The sequence below is a fragment of the Tamandua tetradactyla genome, chromosome 17, assembly GCF_023851605.1.
Source record: "Tamandua tetradactyla isolate mTamTet1 chromosome 17, mTamTet1.pri, whole genome shotgun sequence".
Taxonomy (NCBI): domain Eukaryota; kingdom Metazoa; phylum Chordata; class Mammalia; order Pilosa; family Myrmecophagidae; genus Tamandua; species Tamandua tetradactyla.
The window spans coordinates 40,050,687-40,076,346 of record NC_135343.1 but is presented as its reverse complement, the minus strand read 5'-3'; the positions used below and the strand labels follow the sequence as shown (position 1 = coordinate 40,076,346).

Below are 25,660 nucleotides of genomic sequence, written 5' to 3'. Positions count from 1 at the left end.
GAGGGGTTTATGGTTCAAATTTAGTGATTTTTTGTCTTGAAAAAATGTGTTTTATATCTGGAGGATTTGCCTTGGCATTTCTTGGCTCCATCCTTCAGCCCTGAAGCAGGTCCCTTCTGTCTAAAGCCTCTCCTAAAACTGTCACCCAAATTAAAGTCTCCCTTCTCTAGACTCTTAAAATCCCCAATCACCATATAATACATAAATACCAAGAGATTAACCAGTATGGTCTTAATCACCCATATAACAAATGAAAGGAGATGATAAAATAAAATTTTAAAATGTTGCACCCAAATTTGGTACCTATGAAACTTCAACATGAAAGTTAGATGCAAATTTTCGAAGGAAAGAACTAAGAATACATCTCCTGAGTCTACGAACATCTTTCCCACAAAGACAATATAACCAAGTTGAGAGCCAAAATCAGGAGAGGGATTTATGTGTGACAGGTTTTCTGCAGCCTCAAACCACCCCCCTGGTGGTGGTCGGGTGCTACCTACTAACCTCAAGCCTAGTTCTCACACCCTATGGAATGTCTTTGTCCTAAACCCTTATGTTCTGGTTTGCTGGCTGCTGGAATGCAACACACCAGAGAGGGATTGACTTTCAACAAAAGGGGATTTATTTAGTTAATGTATTGTTCTTCAGAGGAAAGGCAGCTAACTTTCGACTGAGTTTCTTATGTGGAAAGGCACAAAGCAGTCTCTGCTGGCCTTCTCTCCAGGCCTCTGGGTTCCAACGTCTTTCCCCAGGGTGATTCCTTTCTGCATCTCCAAAGGCCTGGGCTGAGCTGCAAGTGCTGAGATGAGGTATGCTGAGATGCTTGGGTTGTGCTATGTTGAGCTCTCTCATTTAAGCATCAACCAATTAAGTCAAACATCATTCACTGCAGCAGGCACACCTCCCAGCCAACTGCAGATGCAATCAGCAACAGATGAGGTTCACATGCCATTGGCTTAAATCCACAGCAGTAGAACTAGGCATCTTCACCTGGCCAGGTTGACAACTGAATCTAACTACCACACTTTATAAGCTGGCCCTTGCATTCCTTGCCCTTTGCAGAGCACTGACTTCCATTTTCCAGATGGCCACCACTGGGAAAGATCTTCTCCTGTTTGAAAGTCCCAATAAAATCCATGCCTAACTCTCTGCCTGGAGACAGCTGTGCCAACCTGGGCTCTTCAAGAGCTACATTGGAAAATAGCTTTTCTTGTCTTTCCTGAGAAGAAAAAGAGCAGAACAGATTATAGCTACTTTACCCCTCCCCCCACACCACCCCCCACCCGCTCACATCCCCTCTAGGCTTCTGGAAAGGTGGCAACACAATTACTAGAATCCCATGTGGGGAACCATTTTGCTTCTCAAACAGACAATCTCCCAATCTCAAATTAAAGGCTCCACTGGATCTTCTCTCTAGTTTCCCAACTCTGATATAACGTCTGAGTAAGTTTTCTAGCTGCTGGAACGCGACATACCAGAACTGGGACAGCTTTTAAAAAGGGGAATTTTATAAATTACAAGTTTACAATTCTAAGGAAGTGAAAGTGTCCAAATTAAGGCACCAACAAGAGGTCACCTTCACTCAAGAAAGGCCAATGGTTCTAGAATGCCTCTGTCAGCCGGGTAGTCACCAGGCTGGCATCTGCTGGTCCCTGGCTCCTGGATTCCATTGCTTTCAGCCACTTTCCGTGGAGGTTCCTTCCTTTACTTCTCCAGGGCTGGCTTTCATCTCTTGGCTTCCCTTTGGTTTTTTCCAGGTTCTGGCTTGCTTAACATCTCATGACAACATCTGCTGTGCTCCAAACATCCATGTCTCTGTTCTCCATGTGTCTGCACCAGTGTCAGCTCTGCAGCTTCTGTCATTTCTCTCATTTCTGTCATTTCTGGCTATTCCTCCAAAATGTTTCCTCTTTTCAAGGAATCCAGTAAGCTAACAAATACCCACCTGGGATGAGTGGAGTCACACCTCCATCTAATCAAAGTTAATACCCATAATTGGGCATGCCGCATCTCCATGAAGATAATTTAATTTAAAAATTCCAACCTACACTATTGGTTCAGGAATAAAAGAAATAGCTGCCTCCACAAGATTGAATCAGGATTAAAACATGGCTTTTCTGTGGTACATAATATTTTCAAACTGGCACAGGGTCTAAACAAGAATTCCTGGGGCAGCAGATTAAAAGGAAGTGCAAAATCAGGATAAATTTTATGCAAATATACTGACAGTTGTGAGGGAACAATCTAGTTGAGATATCTCAACATTTTTCAAATGTTTTGGAAATGAACAAAGAAAGGAAGAGTGAATGTTTCAAATGCCAACTACAAAGAAAATCCCACATCTGCAATTAATTTGGTTGAAGAGATAAATAATAGGCCTACTTCAGCACTCACAAAACAAATAATTTAAGAGGAAAAGGCAATATCTGGTTCAAAAATATTACAAAGCAAAAAAAGGGGGGGGAGAAGCACACACAGAGTCAATTTAATAATGCATGCACATGTTGTATACAATGCATATATGCATACAATAATGTATATACACACATATATACATTATTGTCACAAAACTATAAATTCATTCTATATGATCCTCTTTGTCCAAAAAATGAGAGAGAGAAAAATCAGCTAAGGAAATAAAACTTTATTTCAAAAATGTCAATTTGCATTTCTAATCATGAATGCAGCCATATACTCTGTACTACTACTTTTAAACCTTTATTTGGTGTTTGTTGCCAGTAAACCCCAACTACTTAAGCTCGGTACAATGTATTACACTTGCCACATCATATCACAGAAATAAACCCAAAAGATTCTTGTGTTAAATGGCACTCTACAAAGGTACCTCCAGCATCTAGAAAGCAGGAAGAGTGTGCCCCACTGGGCTGCCCTTGTACATGGCCTGCCTGAAGTTGGAGAACTCCTGCAGGAGACTATACCAGTGGTGAACTCGCAGAGTTTGCACTTCCATCAGTATCACTGCTTGGAGAAATCAGAGCCAAAGAAAAAGAGGAAAATGATGGTGTATAAATTGGGAAACTAATTAGGAATGGGGCGCCAAGGAGCATTTTTATTTGTTTTGTGAATTATCAGCAAATTCCCTTGGGTTCTAGCTGATGAAGTGATACAGATCACAGTGTTATGGAAGAAGAATGAGTCTGAGAGACTGAAGAGTAAATTACGAATATTAACACTTCTGTTAACAAGACCTTAAACCGCCTTCCTTGTATGGAAGCCTCAAAGGAAACTATGTCTCAAAATGGACTTAAACAGGCTTCCTGCTTAATCATAATCTTCTAAGAGCTGATAAACTGCTCTGCTGTATTCTGGGGTAAGAAATAAACTTCAAGGTGCACATTTCCCAGGAGTAAGGATTTAGAGGTTAAAAAGTAATTAATTTAATTTTAAAATGTTAAAAAGTCTTGATCCAGAAGGAAACTATGTTTCTATAGTTTGTCATTTACTAAAAAGTAATTAACATCCTAACCATGGATTGAGGATAGGAGGTCAGGAAACTAATAAGGCCAGCCATATCTATGAATGTATTAATTTACTCAAATCTTTATTTGAATGAATCTTTATTCATGTATTAATGTACTGAGCCACTATATCAGGGTACACACTGTACCTGGGTACTGTGCTGAGCCTGAAGGGTGGAGAATAGAAATATGTAAGGAGCAGATGCCCAAAGAAAGCACCATACTAAGTGACTTGCATGAATTACGTCATTCACTTCTCCGAACACTGCTAAAAGGTAGGGTTTTTTTAATTTATCTCCATTTTACAGATGAAGAAACCAAATCTCAGAGAGGATAAAAAAACTCACCCAAAGTCAAGCAGATATTAACTGGTGGAGCCAAGATCATAGCCCATTTTTGGCTGACTCCAAAATACATACTGTCAATCACACCCTCTGAACTTAGGATCTTGGGTTGCAATGAGACTGGAGTGGTGGCCGTAAAATGAAAAGGGGATCATGCTACTAGGTGACAGATTGGTATGAGAAAGGAAGACTGAATATCTAATTCCCCAAATATGCCTTAACAGTCATGCCTCCCTGTTATTGTGCAGGCTGATTCCTCTGCTAGAACACCCTTCATTCTTTCTTCATCCCAACCTCTGCCTCTATCTTGCAAGTGGGCACTCCATTGTCTTTATCTCCATGCCAGTTCCTCCTGTGAGTACTTCTCAGTTGAATATCTATAAGCTTCTGTTACATTATACTGTATTGTAAATTGTGCTTTGCAAGTATCTTGAGGGCAGATACATATATATACATATACAGGTCAATCTTTAATAGTTCAAGCCCTTAGCACAATGTTAGCATTTAACAGACATCTATAAAATAAGTGAATTAATAAATGGCCATGAGCATATGAGAAGTAGATAACATGTAGTATGGGTGAATGAAAGTACCATAAGAAGATAGGGCCAAAAATAGTTTGGGATCAGATCATGGAGTCCATTCATTAAGTGCCAAGTGAAGGTGCTTGGACCTTTTGCCCTATAAACAAAGAGGACCCCATGAAGGCTTCAGGTCAAGGGAATGACATGTGGTTCTGGATTTTACTGAGTTTAGTTATGCTTGGCCACAGCATAACTGGGAATTAGGGAACCAGTAGGGAGCACTCAGATGAGGGACAGATGGGGTCTAATCTGGACTAGACTTTAGTTGGTTTTATCCTACCATTGAGATCTGTACATAATGAGCATGGTGTTGGGTATCACTCAGACCTAGATTCAAATAGATGCATTCACTTGAAAAATAATTTGTATAGATAAATAAATAGATTGTCAGATAGATAGATAACTAGTACAAGATAGACAATTTTTTTACATATATTACCTTATTTGACCTTCACAAAAACTCTTTGAGTGAGACCCTGTTATCCTCATTCTATAGATGAGAAAATGTAAGCATGGAGAGCTTAACTGACAGGACCATGTTAACAAAGCTGTAAGTAATGGAGGCTCCAGAGTTCAGGACTTCTACCACTATATTATACTGTCATTTGGATGCATCACAGACATCTTAAGCTTAATATTCCTAAATGAAAATACTCAATTTCTCCCATACTCCACCAACTACTTTCTATCCTGCCCCTATTTGAGTAAATGCCATCATAATCCACCAATTGCAGAAGGAAAAATATTGAAGTCACCATTCTTTATTTTATTGCCTTCACTGCCCTCCCATCTTAACCACCAGCAAGCCCTGTCAGTCCTGCCTCCAAAATACATCCCCAATCTGCCCAATCTTCACCATCTCCATTGCCTCCAATTGGGTCTAAGGCACCATCATCTCTCAACAGCCTCTAGACTGATAACCTTGTTTCATGCTGTGCTGATTTGAAACTGTATGTACCCTAGAAAAGCCATGTTCTTTTTGCTAATCCAGTCTTGTGGAGACAGACCTATTATTTAGGGTGGGGCCTTTGGATTAGATTGTTTCCATGGGTTTGTGACCCACCCAATTGTGGATGGGACCTGTTGATTAGGTGGTTTCCATGGAGATGTATATCCACCCATCCAAGGTGAGTCTTAATCTGCTTCCTGAAGCCCTTTAAGAGATAACCATTTGGGAAAAAGCTCAGAGTCAACACAGACAGAGATGTTTGGAGATGCAGAAAGAAAATGTCCTTGAGGAAGCTGTATGAAACCAAAAGCTAAACAACCAGCAGACACCAGTCTCATGCCTTTCCAGATTGGCCTTTCTTGAGTCAAGGTATTTTCTCTGGATGCCTTTGCTTGGACATTTTTATGGCCTTAGAATAGTAAACTTGTAATTACTTAATAAATTCCTTTTAAGAAAGACCAACCCATTTCTGGTATATTGCATTTCTGGCAGCATTAACATACTAAAGCACATGCCCTGTACAATCTATCCTTGACATAGTAGCTGAAGGATTCTTCCACAAATTACTACTTGCTTAAAACCCTCCTATGGCATCTCTCACTTCTATGCACTTGCTCTTCTCTCTCCTTGCAATGGTCTTCTCTGCATTACTAACAGAGTATGCAGACTCCTCAATTGTGAACAACTGTATGTGACAATACTTAGTTCCCTTACTCACAATGGATTACCTTGTCTGCCTTCTTTTGTAGCTACTATCACCTATAAAAGAAGCCCTCCTAATCACCTTATTAAAGACATCCCCCCCCCACAACCAGGTATTTGTTCTCACATCACCCTGCCTTATTTTCTTTATAACTGCCATCTCTACTTGACAGCATATTCCTTATTAGTCATTTACTTTCATACATCTGGGATTGCATCTAGAATATAAACTCCATTGAGAGTAGTGGCCTTTCTTTTTTTTTTTCTTTGCCTTTTTACATATAGCAACTACAACAATGGCTGGCATATAGTACACTCAATAAATGTTTGCCTAATGAATGAAAGGAACACTGACCCTGCTCCTCATTCTCTGTTTAATTTACACAAAGGACAATTGATGTGACTACCTTAAATCTACCCTTTAGAGTGGTTATGAAGTCTACCTGATACAAATTATGTAAAGCATATGAAACAGTACCTTGCATACTACAAGTTTGTTTCTATCCCTCTCTCAAATATACAGTATGCATATCATGTGTAAATCACATTTTCTTTAATTATTTATTCAACTATTTGCTTCTGATACTGATAAGCATCCTTCCTGCTCAACCAACACTCCCCTTATAAGATATACTATTCTTCTTTTTTTATTGTCTGAAGGAGTACCGGGAAAAAGGTGCCCCTAAGATGGGGTCATGTGATTAGAAAAGCAAATTTTGCTAGTGAAAAGTGTCCAATAAAAATAGGAAGTTGCTTCCTAAATGCCTCTGGAAGTCTGGTTTAGTTCACAATATCTTAACAGATTAAGTTAATGCAAATAGCAGATGGATTTTGTAGCAACAAGACCAATGTTGAGCAGAATTAAAGTTATTCATGTGTAGTCACACTGGGAATATTTGCATGATATTTTGCTAATTGCTCCAAAATCTGACTTGTACTGAATAAACAAATGGAAAAAAAACAATAAACCAGCAAAAATTACCCCCAGGCCTCTCTGGTTTCTCTTTTAAGCTCCTAATGTCTTTCTCCATCCACTCAACTTTCTGCTCTGAAAGCCCAATGGCACTCTCTGTCTCCCAATAACTCTTTTTGGACCCATTATCCTTGTGGAGGTACTCATGGTTTTCCTCTGGCAATGCGGTTTCTTCCCAAAGCACTTGATATGCTTTCTCTCCTTGAATTCAAGTACCCTCCTCAGACCTCCAATCTGTCTGCTTAGGTTTCCCAACTAAAGGATCACATTGATAGATTGTGCTACTTGAAAAGAGTTACCACTAGTCAAGTTTTCTTAAAATATTTCAGATTATTTTTTGTAAATATAGACTAGGGATTTACAAACTTTTATGAACACATATCCCTAGCAATTGAAATTTTGGGGCACACACTTCAGTACGTCTGTGTGTGCTTGTGTTTTATATGTTATATACAAACACAGATAATAAATTAACCTCATATATCATATACATTATAATGTAAACATAGTTGAAAATTTTAAATGATGAGCCAAATAAGAAGCTTATGTGACAATACTTAGTTCCCTTACTCACAATGGATTGCCTTGTCCTCCCTCTTTTGCAGACTATGAAGGGAATGAATCCAACTCTGTGAAATAGAAAGAAAAAAAACATTAAGTAAGGGAAAGCAAAGTGGCTGAACTTGAAAAGATGTGGATTACAACAAAACTGAAGAGTCTGGTTAAATGCACATTCTAAGTTTAAGGTGATCATAATGAAATAATCCACCATTTAATTGGAAGTGGGGATATTATTCTAAAAGAATGGAAATCAACATGCTCTCTCCATTCTATTAGATTGCAAGGCAGAAATAATAGGAAATAAGTAGGAAAATCTCATTCCCAATGGCAGCAGTCACTTGTTCCTCCTTTCTTTTCTTTCTTTTCCTTCAGGTTGGGTATTTCACCAGTATTGTTTAATTATCGTAAATTAAATTTGGATGGGAGTACAAATGTGAAGATTTCTAGTGAACTTAATTGTGTCTAGCCCAAAGACTTTGAGAAAAGGACTGCTCCCCTCAGGGTCTCGGCTCTCACCCTGCAAGGAAGTAATAATACCTGCCTCACCCATCATTCAGGGCTCCAGTGAGACCAAAAATGGCTTAGATGGAAACACACTGAAGAACACAAAATATGGCCCCCATCATGGCAGTAATTTCATATGTTGAATCACAAACTTGCCAATCAGGCCCATTGGTCAAATCAGTCTCTCTGAACCTCCTTGGTTTTTCTATCTATACAATAGGGGTAATAAAACTATTCTACCTATTTTAAAAGGATTTTGTAAGAATAAAATGAGAAGTGTGTACAAATAAATACTGTATAGGTATATAAAACTTTAAGCCTTCCTAATTAGTAGACTGAGAATATCAATGCAGTTTTTTGTCATTAATTTACTATACAAAAGTAAAAATCCATTTTCAGCTTTGAGACACCAGAAAAGGACCTTCAGTATCCTTCAGCTGATAGTATGTAACTCCAGATTCAATTCATAAACATTAACAAGAAGCAAAGTATAGAACAGAAAATCTTCAGCTATGAGGAGATAAACCAACATTTAAACTAAAACATCGGAGTAAAACCCACAGTCCTAAATTTCCATGTTGTCAGACCTAGCAAATTTTTAAAGAACATTGTATGTCCATAAAAGATTCAATTTAGAGAAAATCATTGTCTATGAGTTTTATTATCTGGGATCTCTGTCTCTTCACCTCAAACCCATCTCACTTGCTTTTATTTCTGAGGTTTGAGTTTTAATATTTCAGGACAAAGAAGGGTTAAAAACAAGGAGCTCTCAAAACAGATCCCTGAGACTTCCTCTGTGAGACTCCCAGGGAAGGCCAAGCCTCTGTGAGGTGGGGAGCATGGGTCTCTCCATCCAGATAGAGGTTCTGACTACGAGAACGTCAATCGAGGGCCAACAGATTGGGCTCCCCTAAACTCAAAAGCAACTTAGAGGGACTCTGCCACTTATACGAGAAGACCAGCCAAGAAAAAGTGCTCCCACCTACAGGCACAGATATGTCTGTTCAGCCTGGGTGTCCTGCCCCTCTCGTTCTCTGTAGCCTCACCAACCCAATGGCCACTTTTCTCTTCATCTCAAACATCTTCTTTGACCCCTCTTCTCTTCATCTCACAACAATCTCCAAGGTTTTTCTCCAAAACCACAGTTCCTCTAGAATCACTTCACCCATCCTCCCTTCTCTCAGTCTCCAGAATCCTTTCAAAAACCTCTCTGAAACTTTCAAACATTTTTAGAAATCCAAGTTTTTTCATCAGTCCTTCTGTAATTGACCAAAGAAATGTCTGATGCATCTTCATTAAACTATACATACTAGATACAGATAGACCAACAGCCTAAAGCTTCCCACCTCAAATCTAACTGCCCTTTACTCTCCTATATTATTTAACACTCTTAGCTTCAATTTGCATATTTTCAAACTATTGCTGTCTGTTCACAACTTAGCTTAATACTCACTCTGTTCTCTATATGTCTGTCAACATATGATCTATGAAAAACTGCCCTTCATCTTAGAAGGCAGTAGAAGAGTAAAGAAAACATTGCCTACTCAGTTTTACTTCAGACTAAGAAAGCGTCCATGACTTTGAAGCTGATAGTTGTTCAGACTGGAATTCTAACTTTGTGATTAAAAACTCTGTGATTGGGGGCCAGCTATATAACTTCTCTGAGCCTCCATTTCCTTACCTACAGAATGAGGACAACGATGCCTGGTGGGATTTTGTGAAGACTGAATTCAATGAGTTAACATCCAAATTCCAGGCACACTGACAACATGCAGTCACTTATTTCCACCCTCCTGTACCACTGGGTACAATATATAGGCAATGAGCTGGTGGTTGAGAGCTATTCTGATGGCAAAGATGAAGCTAGTACAGCTTTAGACCACAGTTTCACAACTCCAGCTGCACAGTTAAATCCCAGGGGATGAAGGAAGAGCTTTAAATGTTCCAATACCTAGGCTACTTTGCAGCCCAACTAAATTAGCTTCTGTGAGTTGGAATCCAGACATCAGTATTCTTCCAAGCTTCCTAGATGATTACAATTGTGTCGTTGAGGTTAGGAACCCTTACTTAGATCAAGGAATGCCTTATTTCCACATGCAGAAAATGAGGGGCCCAGAGCTCAGTAATCCTGAAGACAGAAGTAAGGAGGAAGTAGGTTGATTCCAGAAGTATTTCATTTAATACAATTACTCTAAAAACAAGCAAATTCAAAAATATATATATACAAATTCCTTTTCCAAATACATTACATTACATGCAAGTGATAAACACCTAAATGACCTATTTTTATTAACCATATATTGTTTAATAAAGATATCCATGTTGAATCCTAGAGTGAACACAAAGACAGTATCTCTTTATAAGACTTCATTGAAAGTAAGCAAGAATATGAGTAGGAATATTTTTCTTTTCCCTCCCCGCTCCCAATTTCTACCACTGCCCCCAACACACACCTGGAAATCCAAAAGTAAGAATGTGTTAATGTTTTGTTTGCCCTATAACCTTGACACTGGAAAATCCCCAAAATACAAGTTTCTGTTAAGCCAATATACAAAATCTAAACTGATATTTCAGAAGCCAAGTCATCAAAACCAGCACAAATGCACCTTAGATTTTCTTTCTCAAAAAAAAGAAAAAAAGGCCAAAATAGTATTCTTGCAGGAAGCATAAATTGTATCGCTTGAAGTAAAAGCAATATCTTTAGAAATATCCCTTAGGACTCACTTCAGTCTATTTTCTTAAGTACTGTATTTTTAAAACTCGGTTGCCTACCTCCCTCTTAGACACACAAAACTGAACATTCTAAATTCTGAGCACTTAGTGATACAAGGCTGGTTAAAGATGTACTCCTAGTAAAAAGAGTCCCTTTTTTTTCAGTCACTACTGTTCTGTGGCTCCCGAAGGAAGAAATTACCCACTAATCCACCAGCTACAATTTAGATTTTTCCTGTTGTTACAGTTTCCAGCACATTGATTATGGCTTAAAAATATTTACTCCTGGCCATCTATCTCCATAGGAGAAATGTATTTCTCCTACCCTTGGCTCTGGACTCATTCATATGACTTACTTTTCCAATAAGATGCTAGCAGATATGATGGAAAGAAAGTCTTAAAAATTGTGGTACAGATGATCTTGCACCTCTAACATCAACCTGAGAAGAGAATGAGCTTAGAATGAAGGACCACATGTGGAACAGACCTGAAGCCAACCTTCAATGAGGAACTGGAATTAGCAAGGCTTGCAAACTGAAGCAGAATTACCCAGCTACACCCAGTCTAGATTAGCCAATTCCAAGACAACACGCAATTGTATGAGAACAAGTAACTTTTATTTTAAGCCACTGTATGTTTGGGATGGTTTGTTATACAGCAATAGCTGACTAATACACGACCTTATACTGAATAAACAAAAACTCATAAAGTTTTATGACCAATTCAAAAAATATTTTTGATGTCAGTTCCTAGAGTAAAAGATTCATTCAGGCTACAAAATAATAATGCTGTTGCTACTATCACTGATTCACTGTGGTGTAATTATCAATTTTGCCATTGGTTCAAAAATAATCATTACAGGAGGGGCCAAGACGGCAGCTTAGCAATGTGCGTGTTTTAGTTCATCCTCCAGAACAACTACTAAATAACCAGAAACAGTACAGAACAGCTCCCGGAGCCACAATAGTGACTGGACACACAGTGTACCCCAATCTGGACCAGCTGGACCGGCTGCAAGTCTCTGGAACCATGAGTTTCCCAAGCTGGGGCAGCCGGCCCACCACCCCTCCCCCACAGGCAGCTTCCAGGAGGGAAGGGAAAGACACTCTAACAGTAGCAGGGACTGAGTCCAACCAAACACCAATTGTGGCATTAATAAACAAATTCTGACTACTAAAAACAGGCCCCCAGCTTGGGCGAAACTGGTCAAGGCAGAGGTCGCTTATTGGGCTAACTGAAAAAGAGGAAAGGGGATGAAACAGGTTTTTGTGGCTGTTTCTATGGAGGCTTGCTGCCTCTGGATTCAGTGGTGGGACTACTCGGGCTGCAACTGCCCCAGGAATAGGCAGAAACAGACTGCTTTCAGGGCTATCTCCCACCTGTGCCTTCCCCAGGGGAAGGGTGAAACCCAACTTAGGAGGAATCACTCTCTCAAGGAATTCAGACCCCAGGGCTTGGCAAATTGAAGCCATTAAAAGCAGCCTACAACCTCTCCTCTGTCTCCACCATGCCCCCAGTAGGGAGAGCATTCCAAAGTTAAAGGAGCCACAACATCTTTTGCTGGTGGGACCCACAGACAGACAAGCACCACATACTGGGCAGGATAAGAAAAACAGAGCCCAGAGACTTCACAGGAAAGTCTTTGAAACTACTGGGTCTCACCCTCAAGGAAAACTGATGCAGGTGACTCCTTCCCCTGATAGGAGGCCAGTTTAGTCCAGGAAAACCGGCTGGAGTCTGTAATACCTATGTAGACCCTCCTAAGGGTGGGGAGGGAAAAGGCACCTTACAAGCAGGACAAGAAACAAGAAAACAAGAACTGAATAATTACCCTCTGTTAAGCAAAACTTAAGCTAGAGGCCCAGAAAAAGCTGAACTGAATGTCAAAGAACAGATAGACAACAAACTCATCTAGCAAGAAAACCCTAGGTAAGATAAGTGAAAGCAATCTCCAGAATAAACTAATTAAGGTAATTAAATGTCTAGACGCCAGCAAAAAATAACAAATCACACCAGGAAATTGAAGATATGGCCCAGTCAAAGGAACAAACCAATAGTTCAAATGAGATACAGGAGCTGAGACAACTAATTCAGAATATATGAACAGAAATGGAAAACCTCATCAAAAACCAAATCAATGAATTGAGGGAGGACATGAAGAAGGCAAGGAATGAACAAAAAGAAGAAATGGAAAGTCTTAAAAAACAAATCACAGAAATTATGGGAATGAAAGATACAGTAGAAGAGATGAAAAAAACAATGGAAACCTACAATGGTAGATTTCAGGAGACAGAGGTTAGGATTAGTAAACTGGAGGATGGAACATCTGAATTCCAAAAAGAAACAGAAACTATAGGAAAAAGAATGGAAAAATATGAGCAGGGACACAGGGAATTGAATGATAATATGAAGCGCACAAATATATGTGTTGTGGGGGTCCTGGAAGGAGAAGAGAAGGGAAAAGGAGGAGAAAAACTAATGGAAGAAATTATCACTGAAAATTTCCCAACTCTTATGAAAGACCTAAAATTACAGATCCAAGAAGTGCAGCGCACCCCAAAGAGAATAGATACAAATAGATGTTCTCCAAGACACTTACTAGTCAGAATGTCAGAGGTCAAAGAGAAAGAGAAGATCTTGAAAGCAGCAAGAGAAAAACAATCCATCACATACAAGGGAAACCCAATAAGACTATGTGTAGATTTCTCAGCAGAAACCATGGAGGCAAGAAGACAGTGGGATGATAGATTTAAATTACTAAAAGAGAAAAACTGCCAACCAAGAATTCTATATCCAGCAAAACCGTCCTTCAGAAATGAAGGAGAAATTAAAACATTTTCAGACAAAAAGTCACTGAGAGAATTTATGACCAAGAGACCAGCTTTGCAAGAAATACTAAAGGGAGCACTAGAGTCATATATGAAAAGACAGAAGAGAGAGGTATGGAGAAGAGTGTAGAAAGAAGGGAAATTTAGATATGACATATAAAATACAAAAGGCAAAATGGTAGAGGAAAGTACTACCCAAACAGTAATAACACTAAATGTTAATGGACTGAACTTTCCAATCAAAAGACATAGACTGGCAGAATGGATTAAAAAACAGGATCCTTCTATATGCTGTCTACAGGAAACACATCTTAGACCCAAAGATAAACATAGGTTGAAAGTGAAAGGTTGGGAAAATATATTTCATGCAAATAACAACCAGAAAAGAGCAGGAGTAGCTATACTAATATCCAACAAATTAGACTTCAAATGTAAAACAGTTAAAAGAGACAAAGAAGGACACTATGTGTTAATAAAAGGAACAATTCAACAAGAAGACATAATAATCATAAATATTTATGCACCAAGCCAGAATGCTCCAAAATATATGAGGCAAGCGCTGAACACACTGAAAAGAGAAATAGACACATGTACCATAATAGTTGGAGATTTCATTTCCCCTCTCTCATCAATGGACAGAATATCTAGCCAGAGGATCAATAAAGAAACAGAAAATTTGAATAATACAATAAATGAACTAGACTAAACAGACATTTATAGAACATTACACCCCACAACAGCAGGATACACCTTTTTCTCAAGTGCTCATGGATCATTCTCAAAGATAGACCATATGCTGGGTCACAAAGCAAGTCTTAACAAATTTAAAAAGATTGAAATCATACACAACACTTTCTCAGATCATAAAGGAATGAAGTTGGAAATCAATAATAGGCAGAGTGCCAGAAAATTCACAAATACATGGAGGCTCAACAACACACTCTTAAACAACCAGTGGGTCAAGGAAGAAATTACAAGAGAAATCAGTAAATATCTTGAGGCGAATGAAAATGAAAACACAACATATCAAAACTTATGGGACGCAGCAAAGGCAGTGCTAAGAGGGAAATTTATTGCCCTAAATGCCTATATCAAAAAAGAAGAAAGGGCAAAAATTTGGAAATTAACTGTCCACTTGGAAGAACTGGAGAAAGAACAGCAAACTAACCCTAAAGCAAGCAAAAGGAAAGAAATAACAAAGATTTGAGCAGAAATAAATGAAATTGAGAACATGAAAACAATAGAGAAAATCAATAAGACCAGAAGTTGGTTCTATGAGAAAATCAATAAGATTGATGGGCCCTTAGCAAGATTGACAAAAAGAAGAAGAGAGAGGACGCAAATAAATAAGATTGGAAATGGAAGAGGAGACACAACCACTGACCTCACAGAAATAAAGGAGGTAATAACAGGATACTATGAACAACTTTATGCTAATAAATACAACAATGTAGATGAAATGGACAAGTTTCTAGAAAGCATGAACAACCAACTTTGACTCAAGAAGAAATAGATGACCTCAACAAATCAATCACAAGAAATTGAATCAGTCATTCAAAAGCTTCCCAAAAAGAAAAGTCCAGGACCAGATGGCTTCACATGTGAATTCTACCAAACATTTCAGAAAGAATTAGTACCAATCCTGATCAAATTCTTCAAAAAAACTGAAGTGGAGGGAAAGCTATCTAATTCATTCTATGAAGCCAACATCACCCTCATACCAAAACCAGGCAAAGATATTACAAAAAAAGAAAACTACAGACCAATCTCTCTAATGAATATAGATGCAAAAATCCTCAACAAAATTCTAGCAAATCGAATCCAGCAACACATTAAAAGAATTATGCATCATGACCAAGTAGGAGTCATTCCAGGTATGCAAGGATGGTTCAACATAAGAAAATCAATTAATGTAATACACCATATCAACAAATCAAAGCAGAAAAATCACATGATCATCTCAATTGATACAGAGAAGGCATTTGACAAGATTCAACATCCTTTCCTGTTGAAAACACTTCAAAGGATAGGAATACAAGGGAACTTCCTTAAAATGATAAAGGGAATATATGAAAAACCCACAGCTAATATCATCCTCAATGGGGAAAAATTGAAAACTTTCCCCCTAAGATCATGAACAAGACAAGGATGTCCACTATCACCACTGTTATTCAACATCATGTTGGAAGTTCTAGCCAGAGAAATTAGGCAAGAAAAAGAAATACAAGGCGTCAAAATTAGAAAGGAAGAAGTAAAACGATCACTGTTTGCAGATGATATGATACTATATGTCAAAAACCCTGAAAAATCCACAGCAAAACTACTAGAGCTAATAAACGAGTACAGCAAAGTAGCAGGTTACAAGATCAACATTCAAAAATCTGTAGTGTTTCTATACACTAGCAATGAACAAGCTCAGGGGGAATCAAGAAACAAATTCCATTCACAATTGCAACTAAAAGAATAAAATACTTAGGAATAAATTTAACTAAAGAGACAAAAGACTTATACAAAGAAAACTATAAGAAATTTTTAAAAGAAATCACAGAAGACCTAAATAGATGGAAGGGCATACCATATTCATGGATTGGAAGACTAAATATAGTTAAGATGTCAATTCTACCTAAATTGATTTACAGATTCAATGCAATACCAATCAAAATCCCAACAACTTATTTTTCAGAAATAGAAAAACCAATAAGCAAATTTATCTGGAAGGGCAGGGTGCCCCGAATTGCTAAAAGTATCTTGAGGGAAAATAAACGAAGCTGGAGGTCTCACGCTGCCTGACTTTAAGGCATATTATGAAGCCACAGTGGTCAAAACAGCATGGTACTGGCATAAAGATAGATATATTGTCTAATGGAATCGAATAGAGTGCTCAGGTATAGACCCTCTCATCTATAGACATTTGATCTTTGATAAGGCAGTCAAGCCAACTCATTTGGGACAGAATAGTCTCTTCAATAAATGGTGCCTAGAGAACTGGATATCTATATGCAAAAGAATCAAAGAGGACCTGTATCTCACACCCTATACAAAAGTTAACTCAAAATGGATCAAAGATCTAAACATTAGGTCTAAGACCATAAAACAGTTAGAGGAAAATGTAGGGAGATATCTTATGAATCTTATAATCGGAGGCGGTTTTCTGGACCTTACACCTAAAGCAAGATCACTGAAGAAAGAAATAAATAAATGGGAGCTCCTCAAAATTAAACACTTTTGTGCATCAAAGAACTTCATCAAGAAAGTAAAAAGACAGCCTACACAATGAGATACAATATTTGGAAATGACATATCAGATAAAGGTCTAGTATCCAGAATTTATAAAGAGATTGTTCAACTCAACAACAAAAAGACAACCAATCCAATTACAAAATGGGAAAAAGACTTGAACAGACACTTCTCAGAAGAAGAAATACAAATGGCCAAAAGGCACATGAAGAGATGCTCAATGTCCCTGGCCATTAGAGAAATGCAAATCAAAACCACAATGCGATATCATCTCACACCCACCAGAATGGCCATTATCAACAAAACAGAAAATGACAAGTGTTGGAGAGGATGTGGAGAAAGAGGCACACTTATTCACTGTTGGTGGGAATGTCAAATGGCGCAACCACTGTGGAAGGCAGTTTGGTTGTTCCTCAAAAAGATGAATATAGAATCGCCATATGACCCAGCAATATCATTGCTAGGTATCTACTCAGAGGACTTAAGGGCAAAGACACAAATGGACATTTGCACACCAATGTTTATAGCAGCATTATTTACAATTGCAAGGAGATGGAAACAGCCAAAATGCCCATCAACAGACGAGTGGCTAAACAAACTGTGGTATATACATGCGATGGAATATTATGCAGCTCTAAGACAGAATAAACTTATGAAGTATGTAACAACATGGATGAATCCTGAGAACATTATGCTGAGTGAGACTAGCCAAAAACTAAAGGACAAATACTGTATGGTCTCACTGATATGAACTGACATTAGTGAATAAACTTGGAATATGTTGTTGGTAACAGAGACCATCAGGAGATAGAAATAGGGTAAGATAGTGGGTAATTGGAGCTGAAGGGATACAGACTGTGCAACACGACTGGATACAGAAACTCAGAAATGGACAGCACAATACTACCTAACTGTAAAATAATTATGTTAAAACACTGAATGAAGCTGCATGTGAGAATGATAGAGGGAGGAGGCCTGGGACATAAAGGAAATCAGAAAGAAAAATAGATGTTAAAGATCAAGATGGTATAATCTAGGAATGCCTAGAGTGTATAATAATAGTGAAATGTACAATGTACAAATTTTAAAAATGTTTTTGCATGAGGAAGAACAAAGGAATGTCATTATTGCAGGGTGCTGAAAATAGATGATAATTAATACTTAAAATGTCACCTTATGTGTGAGACTAAAGCAAAAAATGTTTGTTACAAAATTTAGATTTTGACTAGAGCATTTCCTAATATAACTCATGTAGATAGTTTGACTGAATGTCATAAGTACTTGGAATCTCAGGTAGCACATGAGATATTGTTGGTTTGTCCAGAGTGATCCCCCGATGAATCCCAAAATGATCTGATCAGTGCCTGGAAAAGTATTTGCAAGCCCCCTTCGGGGAATGGTGAGAGTGGGGAGAAATTCAACTTCCCCAAGTTGAATTCTTGATATTCTTACAAGCAGTGTGGACAACCAAAGCTATAGGCCAAGCCCCCAGTCTTGGGGTTTGTTCACATGAAACTTAACCGCACAAAGGATAGGTCAAGTCTACTTAAAATTTAGGCCTAAGAATCACCCCCAAGAGAGCCTCTTTTGTTGCTCAGATGTGGCCTCTCTCTCCAGCCAACACAACTGACGAGCAGTCTCACCACCCTCCCCCTCTCTGCGTAGGACATGACTCCCAGGGGTGTGGACCTTCCTGGCAACATGGGACAGAGATCCTGGAATGAGCTGAGACTCAGCATCAAAGGACTGAGAAAAACCCTAGAATGAGCTGAGAATTAACATCAAGGAATTGAGAGAAACTTCTCGACTAAAAGGGGGGAAAGTAAAATGAGACAAAGTGTCAATGGCTGAGAGATTCCGAACAGAGTCAAGAGGTTATCCTGGAGGTTATTCTTACGCATTAAGTAGATATCACCTTGTTGTTCAAGATGCAGTGGAGAGGCTGGAGGGAATTGCCTGAAAATGTATTGCTGTGTTCCAGTAGCCATGTTTCTTGATGATGATTGAACAATGATATAGCTCTCACAATGAGACTCTGTGAATGTGAAAACCTTATGTCTGATGCTCCTTTTAGCTACTATATCAACAGAAGAGTAGAACATATGGAATAAAAATAAATAATAGGGGGAACAAACGTTAAAATAAATTCAGTTTGAAATGCTAGTGGTAAATGAAAGCAAGGGGTAAGGGGTATGGTATGTATAGTCTTTTTTTTCTCTATTATCATTTTATTTCTTTTTCTGTTGTCTTTTTATTTTTTTCTAAATCGATGCAAATGTACTAAGAAATGATGAATATGCAACTATGTGATGATATTAAGAATTACTGATTGTATATGTAGAATGGAATGATATCTAAATGTTTTGTTTGTTAATTTTTTAATTAATAAAAAAGTTTAAAAAATAATAATCATTACAGTTATTTACTGAGTTTTTTACCAATATTATCTCAAAAAATTACACTAAGGTAAGTACTATAATTGATCCCCGTTTTATGTTTAAGAATACTGAAGATTACCTTATCTCTTGACCAAGGGTACCACATTAGATGCAGCAGAGCTGGAATTCAGTCCCAACTCTGTTTAACTCCAGAGCCAAACTCTCTCACTACTACCTCTGAGAATTAAGAAGACAGATATGTAAGAAAAATGATGCAATAATAATACAGCCATTAATGGGGTTCTTCTCCAATAAAGGAAATTTCATAACATAAATCTCTCTGACAAAATGTGGCTCTTTTGGTTCCCCTCTTCTACCAACCATCTAGAGTTAATGTCTCAGATATAAATATTCAAGGCAATTGAACAAATTTTTCTTTTTCCCTAATAGGTAACAGGTCTTATCCTCAGACTCAGAATTACAGTTTCTCCTTTTAAGGAGCTTTCAGTCTAGTAAATAATGGATGTTGAAAAGATTCTAAACAAAATCCCAGTGTGAGCTCTATCATGTTCTACATGCAGGGTGAACAGATGTTCCGACTAATGACTGTTGGGGTGAGAAGAGGGTGAGGGTTGAGGAGTTAGTTACATTTACTCACTGAGAATGCTCATTCCTTTCTGAAGGCAGCCAGCAGCCAAGAAAGAAGACAAATGCTAAATTAAAGGGGAGATCAAGCTGTGCAAGACTGCTGATTAGAACACGAACTGAAAGATAACGGCTGCACAAAAGCTGAGCTCCAATCCAGGGTGTATATATAAGAAATGCAACACGACACAGGCCTGGTGACTCAAATGGGTGTGTTCTTGGCCAACAAAATATATATATAATCATGGCTCTATTGTATATTCTAAGACTTTATCCTGTAGGAAAGGATTAATAGTTTACTAAATTCAGTGTTTTGCCTAAGTGAAAGAAAACGTTGTGATACATCTGTGTTATGATGCTACCAGCCAACTGGGTCAAATTTTCTCCTTATATAAGACTTCGGACACCACAACAGATCCAAACTTCGGACCCTCTTCCGCCAAGGTGACATGTCCCAGTCCCTTGTTTTTTTCTATCCAGCCAAAAGGTGAACTTATCTGAGCCACCTCCTACTTCTCTACTGCACCCCTAAAAACCTTGCCATTTGTAGAGAAGAAGAAAGCAGGAGTTTGCTAAAATCATTTCACAGGTCAAATACTAAATGTCAAAAGGCATTTACCATGGAGAGAAATCATCCAGTGTTTCATAATTTTCCTTCACCAATTACAAATTAAACTGCTCTGATCCTGTTTCATATAATTACCATAAGAGTATACTGACATAATCCTGCACAAAAATTCCAGGCATAGTTATCAAATAATGTTTATTATCAAGTTCTGTATCTCTCTTTGCAGGAGGAAGTCAAATGTGTACTAAAATTCATTTGTTATATAATTCTTATTTCAAATGCAACATCATCCCATCAATATCACTTATCTTATGTAAGTTTTTGACTGATCTGAACTTCAGGTTTCTTACCTTTAAAATAGGAATAAGGAACATACTGATAAGGTTATGAGATTCAGAAATAAAACATATATGCACTTCGCAAGACACAAAGGAGATATTCAACAAATATTAGTTATCATCATCATTATTAACACTACTCAGATTTAAACTTCTATTATTCCTCATATACCTAAATTATTTTTGTCATCTGTGTTGATAAGATAATGTCTCCTTCTAAACATAAAAGTTAGAGCAAAATGACTCAATTTCTTATCACCTCCTGTGGATTTCAAAATAGCGAAGCCTTTACCTCTTTTGCTATCTATATAAGTAACTTGGCGTTCAGAACCTTAGACCCTCCTACTTCCTGGCTATTTGTGGCCATGCCAAAAATGAGACAATCTACATTAAACACACTCAGATTTAAGATTTACTATTTATTTAAAATTGGTGCCAGCCTCAGGCTCCCCCCCAATAAATCCTAGCAGTTGGCCATTCCCCTGGGTTATAAGAGCAGCCTCCAACATTTTGGTGGGTGGTCCTCTCCTGGTAGTTCACAATTAGCTAGGATGGGAATATGAAGCCCTTCATGAACACACAGGCCACCAGAACCAATGAGTCAGAGCTGGCGTTAGAGATGAGGTATACTCCTTCCCTGAACCAAGCCATTATCATCCTTACATCTCAGCCAAACTTCTCTTACTAGCTATTAATGTAACCAAAAAAACTTCAGCCAAAAGGAACATCAGTGCAGTTAGATAAGTAGCTCAACAATATTTTTCAGGATGGATTATGTTTAAAATACATTTTTTTCCACTTAAATTCCTGCTTGTCTTCTTTGGAAGTCAGTTACTCCTCTCAGTCTTTCTGCCTAAGAAAGAGTCTAGTGAGTCATGATATTTGGAATCTATTGTACTATCCAGCACTCACAACCCCTTCCTTTTGATAAAAACAGCCAGATGTCCTTTTGGGTAATCACCTCCTCCCTAACCATGTGCAATCTGGATGGGGCCATCACTTTGGGTGCCCTGCCCTCCAGTAATTGGCTCATCTATACTTCTGCTGATGGACATTTTTTTCTATTGTGACCAGAACTGCTATGAATATTCCCTTTTAGCTTAGGTAGCCAAAGTAGATTTTTGTTGCTTGCAACTACAAATTACTAACTGATCTATGTGGGCACACAGGAAATACCTTAATAACATGTATCATTATTTATACATACATGGCAATGGTCCTTATTAGGTACAAATTATTATAAAATTATAGTCTGGTGCACTGTTCTCTTTCACAATAAGAAGCTCCTGCACTCATCTTAGTTTCTGGTTATCTATCATCTACCAGTTGGGTTTTAATTTGAAAAGACTGTAATTAACTGACTTTTCTTTTCCTTCTAATGACAGTCAAATAGGTAGTTAGCTTGCTAGTTTAAAAAAAAAGCCTGTATGACACAAATTGCTAATTAATATTTACAAAGATGATCAAACTAATTATTAATCAAGGAGATGCAAATTAGGACCACAATAAGATACCATTTTATACACTGATTGACATAAATTAAGAAGTCTTATCAAGGATTGAAAAAGATATGAATCTATGAGAACTTTCATGCATACTCCTGGTTGGAAAGTAAATTGGTAAAACCTCTTTGAAACAAATGTGTCATTGTGTTGTAAAGTTAAATATTCAAGTAAACTACAACCTAGGGGTAGAACTCCAGAGAAACTTTTGTCCTTGCAACCCAGGAGACATAAACAACAATATTAACAGTTATTCTCTTCAAAGCCGTAAAATCTCAGAAACAACCCAAATACCCATCAACAAGAGAAGAGATGAACAAATAGTCACATATCAGAAAATTATGGAGCAGGAAAAATGAATGTACTAGAACTTCACAAAACAATATGGTTGAATCTTAGCTAGAATAGTAAATAAAAATTGCAAGTCCCACAGATTATACAAGATGTACCATTGAATAAACCTCAAAAATCAGTAAAAATCAAGCAACATAAAATGTGAATGTATGGGATATGTGTGTGTGCATGTTTGTGTGTGTGTGTATGTGTGATAAAGTGAGTTTTTAATAGAGCAAGCAATGTTCATCCCCAGGCTGGGAGGAGGCAGGGGATGAGATAAGTGGTTCTAATATTGGGTGGTGTGTTCACAGCTGTCCATTTTATTATTCTGCTTCATTACTTTCATGTATGTTACATTTATACTGACATTTAAAGAACATAATAAAGAAAGACAAATAAGCCAGAAATGATAGCTTCATCCCAGAACATGACAAGAAGAGACAAAGTGCACAGATTTCACAAGGAACACTATAGATATTTGGGGTCTAATATGAGTTATATCTCCTACCCAATAACCTCTCTTGTTCTGACTTTTTTTTGTTAATCTAACTCATTGAATGCTGGGCCACTTACCATTGGGAGCAATCCATAGCATTTTACCCACTTACTAATTCTATAAACTAAGATAAATAGAGTGAGACGGTAACTGGTCTCTTATGATTTTGCTAGTCATACATGTTTAACACATGCATCTTCTTCATAACGGAAGAGGCCATTTCTATCAGAACCATGGGGTTAATGTATTTCCTTCCTTTCCAATCTCCCATCCCCTCCACTAACCAACCCCTCTGGGAAAAAAGCTTTTATCTTATCAGAGCTCCATGCTTTGGAGATAATGCAGCAATATTTTATTATTGCTGCTAATATGTGCATGTGGCTATAGATGGAACAATAAGCAGAGAACATTTCTTTGTTCTTGTGCAGACACAAATGTATGCTGACCAGTTTAGGTGTTTTTTTTTCCTTCAGCAACTGACTTTTCAAAGGTCTAGGGGTGTGTAGGCCCAACAGAAGACCTCTGGAAGAGATTTTTTTTTTCCCCACTAAACAGAAAAGAAAGAAAAAAATATCTCTGTCTAAGGCTACCGAAACTGAAATGGTGCAAGTATATGATTTGCAAGAGTGTGGGAAGAGCCATAGTCACTCTGACTTTAAGAAAATGACAAATTGTTAACAATTATAATGCTTGGGCTTAACATGAGTGCAGAAATGGATTAAGTGGTCTGACACACACAAATGTGGCTAAATCTCTGCCTCAGCTATTCCTCCATTCACATCAACTGTACCTCTTACAATAAAAACTTGGACTGGAGCACTAATCCATATTTATATTATCCTGTTATGTTATGTTGAAAGCAACCCAGTTTGCTAATAGCTTGTTATTCTCTAGTTGCATTTCCCCCAGGCCTAATACCATTCAAATCCTCTTGGACTTGCTTTCTCCAAGGGATGACGATTCAGAGCTGGGCGGCCTTTCACATACTCAAATGCCTTCTTTCTTGGGAATAAAGCAAATACAGAACAGAAACAACAAAGTGAGCAGACAGCACAGAGTGTGGGTCGCATCCCAGAGGCATACCGACATAAAATCACTGACTTAACCGCTGTGGCAAACATGCAAATCTCTTCGGAAATTAATCGACTGTTTCTCCATGGAGTCCACCCTCACTATGGAGAATTCACCATTTTTATAAAGCATGTAAGAAGCCATTGCAGAGATTCTGAGTCAGTCATTAAGGGCTAGGCCATGCTACAGGAACAAAAGAAACCCCATATCTCAGTGACTTAAAACACAAATATTTATTTCTTGCTCTTGTTACATACATACCCTGTGCAGATTGATTTAGGGCTCAGCTTCATTTCCTCTCACTCTGGGGCCCAGATTTGCAGAGCCCCCACCATATGTGGTATTGCTGAGAAAAAGAGCTAATGGCAGTGGTGATTCACATGTGGATTTCTAAAGCTTACAACAAGAAGTGACACTCAAAACTTCCTCTCACATTTCAGTGATCAGAGCAATGGCAGTACCTAAAATAAAGGAAGTAAGGAAATATCCTACCAAATGCCTGTAAGTTAAAAAAAAAAAAAAAATCAAGTGGACAACACTAAGAGCAACCCAGATTTTGAAAAGAATTTCAAATCAAGCTTTTCAAGAGTCCCCAAAAGTATAATTCCCCCAAGATGGAGTGCAAGCATGACTTTTCAAACAGGTTGATGCTTAATGCTTACTGAAACACATGGCTCATGCTAATGAAAAAGTATGTATAGATGCAGAGTCTCATTAAATCAGAATGCAACTCTGGAGCTGACATTCTGAATGGATGACTACCATATCCAGATTTCCAAATAAGATGCTAAACAATTTAAAGATGAGAACCCTACAATATTGTAATTTTAAAATTTTAGCTACTAGGCTTTTCTTTTCTAATCTGCGACTAAAGTGAGCATTTTTAAAGGAAATTTTATCTTCTGAATTAATACATACCAAAATAGCTTAAGCTCTGGGTATAGAGAAAAATTATTCATTATTTTTAAGGGACCAAGAAAAGAAAACGTTGTAACTGGGAACTTTAAAAGATGAATGTAGAAAGTCAAAATGCTATAAATGTTCTCTATATGCCAGAAATGCGTGAACTTTCCATTTTTACTAAATTACATCTAATATAAGCACATTTGGTCTTTTCCTTGGTTCTTCATACTGTGATATTCCAATCAAACTGTTGCAGTATCAACTAAATCTTTATCCAGTACTATTATCTCATTCAGAAGCTCATTTTAGAGCAATATAGCCCTTAATGAGATACATGTACAAAGTATATGAGCAGTGATATACCTAAAAAGTGTGTTTCCCCAGAAAAGGAAGACATACTTAATATGTTATTCTAACATCAGCTTCACATTCCACTTTCCAGGAAACTTAAGGAGTGGTCATCTCTGCTATGAAACGTCATCCTTCCCCTTTCTTGTTCTTTCTCTCACAAAATACTTGATTTTCCAGGATTGAAGGGAGAAGACTAGGA

General features: G+C 37.8%; 1 long non-coding RNA gene across 2 annotated transcripts in view; it reads right to left on the bottom strand.

Moving 5' to 3' along the window:
• Positions 1 to 667: 667 nt before the first annotated feature.
• Positions 668 to 25,660, bottom strand: part of LOC143660923 (uncharacterized) — a 111,811-nt gene continuing 86,818 nt past the window's right edge. For both annotated transcript variants that reach the window (XR_013164328.1, XR_013164329.1), the window contains 2 exons: positions 7,606 to 7,660; positions 668 to 1,219 (listed from right to left, as the gene is read on the bottom strand). This is a non-coding gene — a long non-coding RNA (uncharacterized LOC143660923). The remainder of the gene's footprint in view (positions 1,220 to 7,605; positions 7,661 to 25,660) is intronic.